This window comes from Coenobita brevimanus, chromosome 68 (assembly GCF_032717465.1).
Source record: "Coenobita brevimanus isolate Jiangsu-jjx chromosome 68, ASM3271746v2, whole genome shotgun sequence".
NCBI classification, from domain to species: domain Eukaryota; kingdom Metazoa; phylum Arthropoda; class Malacostraca; order Decapoda; family Coenobitidae; genus Coenobita; species Coenobita brevimanus.
In genome coordinates this window covers 10,847,501-10,854,149 of record NC_137021.1, presented here as the reverse complement: position 1 = coordinate 10,854,149, position 6,649 = coordinate 10,847,501, and positions in this window count along the sequence as shown.

Here is a 6,649-nt window from a genome sequence, read left to right as displayed (position 1 = left end):
AGGTGTTTGAATAGATGTTAGAGAGGAAGAGGTGTTAAAGCGGTGTAAGAAGAGGTGCCTGAGAGGACGGTGTTAGAAAGAGGTGCTAGGAAAGGGTGTTATAATGATGTCAGAATGAGGTGTTAGGTGTTAGAAAGAGGTGTTAGAATGGTATTAGAAAAGTGTTAGAGGTGTTAGGTGTTAGAAAGAGGTGCTAGGATGGGGTGTTAGAAAGGTGTTAGTGAAAGGTGTTAGAAAGTGTTAGAAAGAGGTGTTAGAAAGGTGTTAGAAAGAAGGTGTTTGAGAGGCAGCGATATCAGAAAGGAAGAGGTGTTTGAAAGGGAGCGGTCAAAAAAAAAAAAAGAAAAAAAAAAAAGAAAAAGAAAAAAGGGAAGAGTCAAATAAGGGTGATGGAGGCATAACCTAGTATGACCCATGCCGACAATGCGACCTCCGATATACTCAGGGTGACCGCTAGTATGACCCAGGGAAGATTAATATTAGCATGACCCCTTACCAAAATCCACTGCTGGAACTAGTACGACTCAGTGCAAGCATGACCCTTAACAAAACCCAACAGTATGACCTAGGGTGACAGTACGACCCCCGATACCTCTAGGGTGACCTCTAATATGACCAAAACGACCGCACGACCTCTGATATGACACTACGACCCAGGGAAGACGAATATCAGCATAATCCCTCAATAAAATCCACTGTTTGACCAAGTATGACCTATTGGGTGACAGTACGACCTCCGATACATCCAGGGTGACCTCTAGTATGACCCAGGACGAGCGCACGACCTCGCGACGACCTTGTACCGGGCGGCGGCAGGCTAGACCCACACATCACCTTTATTCTGGGTACGCCCGTCGCCCACTTAAGTTGGGAGCCGGCCGCGTCAGACAGAGTGGCGGCTGTGGTAGTGTGGCTGTGGTGGTGTGGTTGTGGTGGTGGTGTGGTGGTGGTGTGGTTGTGGTGGTGGTGTGGTGGTGGTGTGGTTGTGGTGGTGGTGTGGTTGTGGTGGTGGTGTGGTTGTGGTGGTGGTGTGGTTGTGGTGGTGGTGGTGGGGTAGTGATGGTGTGGCTCTGATGGTGCTGTGGTTGTGGTAATGGTGTGGTTGTGGCGGTGGTGATGCTGTGGTGGTGGTGTAGCTGTGGTGGTGGTGGTGTAGTTGTGGTGGTGGTGGTGTGGTTGTGGTGGTGGTGTGGCTTAGATGGTGCTGTGGTAGTGTAGTGGTTGTGTCGATGTAGCGTTATGGCTTTGATTGTACTGTGGTGTGGCTTTGATGTGGCTTTGATGGTACTGTGGTAGTGCAGTGGTGGTACAGCTGTGGTGATGGTGTGGTGATTGTAGTAGTGTAATTAAGAGACCTGTGGTGGTGTGGATGTGGTGGTGATGAGGTTTGTGGATACAGTGGTGTGGACTCTGATGGTATTGTGGTAGTGCAGAGGTGATGTGGTTGTGGCGGTGGTGTGGTTGTGGCGGTGTGTGGTTGTGGCGGTGGTGTGGTTGTGGCGGTGGTGTGGTTGTGGCGGTGGTGCGGTTGTGGCGGTGGTGTGGTTGTGGCGGTGCTGTGGTAATGTGGCGGTGGTGAGGGTTGTAGTGATGAAGATGAAGAAAAGGGTTATTGTTGTTATTGTTGTTACTGTGGTGGTGGTGGTGGTGACTGTAACTGGGTAGGATGTGGTAATGGTGATGGTGGTGGTGGGTAAGGATGGTGCTAACAAGTGATGCTAATGACTAGTGATGGTGATGCTGGAGACCTTTGTATGGATGGTGGGTGTGGAGGTGGTGATGATGGCTGAAGTGGTGGTGATGGTTGTACTGGTGGTGATGGTTGTAGTGGTGGTGATGGCTGTAGTGGTGGTGATGGTTGTGGTGGTGGTGATGGTTGTGGTGGTGGGGATGGTTGTGGTGGTGGGGATGGTTGTGGTGGTGGTGATGGTTGTAGTGGTGGTGATGGTTGTGGTGGTGGTGATGGTTGTGGTGGTGGTGATGGTTGTGATGGTTGTGGTGGTGGTGATGGTTGTGATGGTTGTGGTGGTGGTGATGGTTGTAGTGCTGGTGATGGCTGTAGAGATGATGATGGTTGTAGTGGTGGTGATGGCTGTTGTGATGGTGATGGCTGTAGTGGTGGTGATGGTTGTAGTGGTGGTGATGGCTGTTGTGATGGTGATGGCTGTAGTGATGGTGATGGCTGTAGTGATGGTGATGGTTGTAGTGATGGTGATGGTTGTAGTGGTAGTGACGGTTGTAGTGATGGTGATGGCTGAAGTGGTGATGATGGTAACAGTGGTGGTGATGGTTGTAGTGGTGATAGTGGCTACAGTTGAAATCATGGTCGTAGTAATGACTGTGGTAATTTGTGGTCGTGATGAATCTTGACTGTGGTTAACTGTGAACTGTGGTTGTGGTGAATTGTGAATGTGGCGAATTATTGTGGAGATTCCTGGTAAATCGTGTTGTAGTTGTGCTACATTGTGATTTGTGGTGACGGCAAATTGTTACTGTAGTGAAATCTGGCTGTGGTGCATTGTGGTTGTGATGAGTAATGCTTGTGGTGATACATGACAAATTGTTGATATGGTGAATTGTGGTTGTGGTGAAATATAGTTGTGGCGAAAAGTGCTTTGTAGTGGACTTTGGACATTGTGCTGAACTGTGGTTGTGATAAACTGTGGTGTGTGGTGACCTGTGGCTGTGGTAATTTGTGGTTGTGGTTAATTGTGGCTTGTGGCGAACTGTGCTTTGTGGTGGACTGTGTTTGTACTGAACTATGGTCTGTGGTGAATTGTAGTGTGTGGTGAACTGTGGTGTGTGATGAATTGTGGTTGCGGTGGATTGTGGTTGTGGTGAATTGTGGTTGTGGTGAATTGTGGTTGTGGTGGACTGTGGTTGTGGTGGACTGTGGTTGTGGTGCACTGCGGTTGTGATGCATAGTGGTTGTGGTGGATTGTGGTTGTGGAGAACTGTGGAGAAATGTGGCGTCTCAGTGAAGGCGCTGAGGCTGGGGGTAAGGGTCAGGGATAACAGACACAGTAGACAGACAGACATACATACAGATGGATAGATACGTAGACAGATACAGACTTAAATAGATACAGAAATGGATAAAGCAACCTCGATATTTGAAGCTTTGGAGTCTCAGATAAAGTGGGAGATGAGGGATAAGGGTGATCTGGGGGTTAGAATGGGGGGTGAGGTGGGGTTGTGGCGTCGGAATGGGGGGGGAGGAATCAGGATAGGGGTCGGGGAGCGTAGGGGGTAAGGGAAGATGGACGGTGAATAAGGATGGAGATCAGATGAAGAATGAAGGGTTAGGATGAAGGGTCAGGGGATGGGGATAAGGAAGGGTGAGGGGATGAGGCAGGGGTTAGATGAAGGGGTGATAAGGGGGTGATGTGAATGGCGGTGAGGATGAGGGATGAGGTGAGGGGTTAACATGATGAGGGCAGTGTAATGGGTCCTCACTCTTGCCAGCACACCATCGCTACGAGCCACATCACCTTCTTTATGTGTCCCAACGCAAGCTGACCCACTTATAATGATGAGTCGGAGGCCAGAATGAGAGAAATATAACCCACTATTCTTTTCTCATTAACTTGGCTCAGAACTGCCATCTCTCCATTTTGAATACTGTGTTGTAAAAAACAAATTAACACTAAAGCGCATATTTTAATGGGTTACCGGCGGAGAGGCTTCTTAACCCCTCTTCCACAGCGATTTATTTTCCATAATACACCCTACTACTCTCTTCAATGTCATATAACTTACGTCTATTAGATATCGACTTAGCCTGAATATATAACACACACGACTGTATTAATTGACCAGATAACGAAATAAACTGCTAAGGAAGAGGTGTTAGGGAACCTCCTTAACCGATGAGAATATGGTGAAAGTTACAAACAACTGGTACAGAGAGGATGTAGAGACGTAGCAGTGTGTGTGTGTGTGTGTGTGTGTGTGTGTGTGTGTGTGTGTGTGTGTGTGTGTGTGTGTGTGTGTGTGTGTGTGTGTGTGTGTGTGTGTGTGTGTGTGTGTGTGTGTGTGTGTGTGTGTGTGTGTGTGTGTGTGTGTGTGTGTGTGTGTGTGTGTGCAGAAGAAACGGCAGTGCTATAGGGTAGGGAAGGTAACGTACGGTAGGGAAAGGTAGGGTAGGGGAGAGTAAAGTCGAGATGAGTTTAGAGCAGACTCAAGTATAGCAAGGTAGGGTAGGGCAGAGCAAAGGGGAGTAGAGTATGACAGTTGTAGGGTAGGGTAGGGTAGGGTAGAATAGGGTAGGGTAGTGAAGAGGAGAGAGTAGACTAAAGCTGAGTATGATAATCGCAGGGTACGGTACGGTACGGTACGGTACGGTAGGGTAGGGCAGAGTAGAGTAGAGTAGAGTAGAGTAGGGTAGGGTAGAGGGGAGCCAAGTAGAGTGGCAGGGTAGGGTAGGGTTGGTTAGGGTAGAGAAAGGAGCAGACTAAAGCTGAGTATGATAATTGTAGGGTACGGTAGGGTAGGGTAGGGTAGAACAGAGTAGAGTACGGCAGGGCAGGGCAGGGCAGGGCTGGGCAGGGTAGGGTAGGGTCGGTTCGGGTCGGGTCGGGTCGGGTCGGGTCGGGACGGGTCGGGACGGGACGGGACGGGTCGGGACGGGTCGGGTCGGGACGGGTCGGGACGGGACGGGACGGGTCGGGTCGGGTCGGGACGGGACGGGTCGGGACGGGTCGGGTCGGGACGGGTCGGGTCGGGTCGGGACGGGACGGGTCGGGTCGGGTCGGGTCGGGTCGGGTCGGGACGGGTCGGGTCGGGTAAGGTAACGAGGTAAGGTAGAGTAGTGCAGGTACGATAGGGTAAGGAAATGAAGGGAAGGATAGAATACGGCAGAATAAGTGAAGGTTGAGCTAGAGAAGGTGGGGTTGTGTAGTGCAGCGTACTGTGTGTGTGTGTGTGTGTGTGTGTGTGTGTGTGTGTGTGTGTGTGTGTGTGTGTGTGTGTGTGTGTGTGTGTGTGTGTGTGTGTGTGACAAAATATACACAAACACACACACACACACACACACACACATCCCCACCACCAAAAGAATATACACACCAAGCAACCTTACCATCAAGACAGACCGCATGACTCACGAATCCCTCATCTTAACGTTCACCTTTTTTCCTCCTCCTCTTTTGTCACCTCTTCTCTCTTCTCCACACAGTTCTTGCTTTTTTCAAAATTTTCGCCTTACCTTTCTATGTTCGTCTCAAAACCGCAAACGACGCCAACGCACTCAAACGCACTCAAAATCACCACGGAACATACACACACGCAACACTTGAGGATCGTTTTCTCGTTGGCTATGGTGGCTTTCTCAAAACCTTCCTTATTTTTGCACATATCGCGTCAAAATCCGTGTAAGTAATATTGATGCAAACTAGGCCAACAGTAAGCGGACATAAGTAGTATACAACAGTGATTTTTAAGTGTAATGTGCAATAAAAATCGATGTATACCAGGTGTCAGAAAGCCATCTACATACCCAAGAGTACACGGTCCTTTGTCGCCGGGGTAAGTGCTAGTACTGCTATGTGCTTGTCTAACACTTCCCAGCGTCCCTCGGTTTTGTTGCCACGAGGTCCACCACTAAAAACAAAACACAGAAAATGACGCATAAAACAATACACACGCTCTAAATTACCCGTACAATATTAATAACACCTAAAATCTCCAGGTATTTTAATCACCTGTAATTAAAAAACATAAAGGACTTGCGGATTATACAAGTAAATAATAAAAATAATTGATTCCATATATTAATATATTTGGCAACATATTCCTCATCCCCCCAACCCCCCAACACACTCCCTCTCCCCACACCCCCGTTAAATCGTCATGACAACGCAGACGATTTTTTAAAGAGTACTGCACAATTTAAACTTATTCCACTTCGTACTAAATCTTCCTTTATTTAACTTGAAATGGGTAGTGTCATGGTTTAGGGGATAAAGATGAACCACAGAGAGAGGGAAAGAGGCGATGGAGGAAACAACGGAGAGAAAGAGGAGAGAAGGGCAGAGGGAAGAAAGACAGAGGAGTAGGGAGAAATATAGTCGCCAGATGGCATTAATATACTATCATCATCATCATCATCATCATCATCATCCACATCATTATCAACATCATCATCAATCACCATCATAACAACGGAGAAGAAAATTTTGAGAGAAATGAAGATAGCGGGAGAGGAAACTAGATGAAGGGAAGGAGAAAACATACGCCGATGGAAGGAATATGGAGAAACGAAGGAAAGAAAGGGGGGAGTTGTCAAATACCATCATCATCATCATCATTATCATCATCAATCATCATCATCATTGAACGAATATCCTGAGAGAGAGAGAGAGAGAGAGAGAGAGAGAGAGAGAGAGAGAGAGAGAGAGCGCAGGTGGACTTGAGGAAACACAAGAGCCGGTGACGAGAGAAAACAGTGATACAGAATGGAGAAAAGATGAGAGTTGTTAAACAGCCTCGTCGTCGTCGTCGTCGTCATCATCATCATCATCATCAGAATGATAAAAAAAATAGTCTATAGAGAAGGAGGATGAATGGGATTGAGGGAGAACAGTGGGAAGAAAGGGAGTGGAGGGAGGGAGGAAACAGGGCGATGGAGGGACGACGGAGAGAAGGAAGG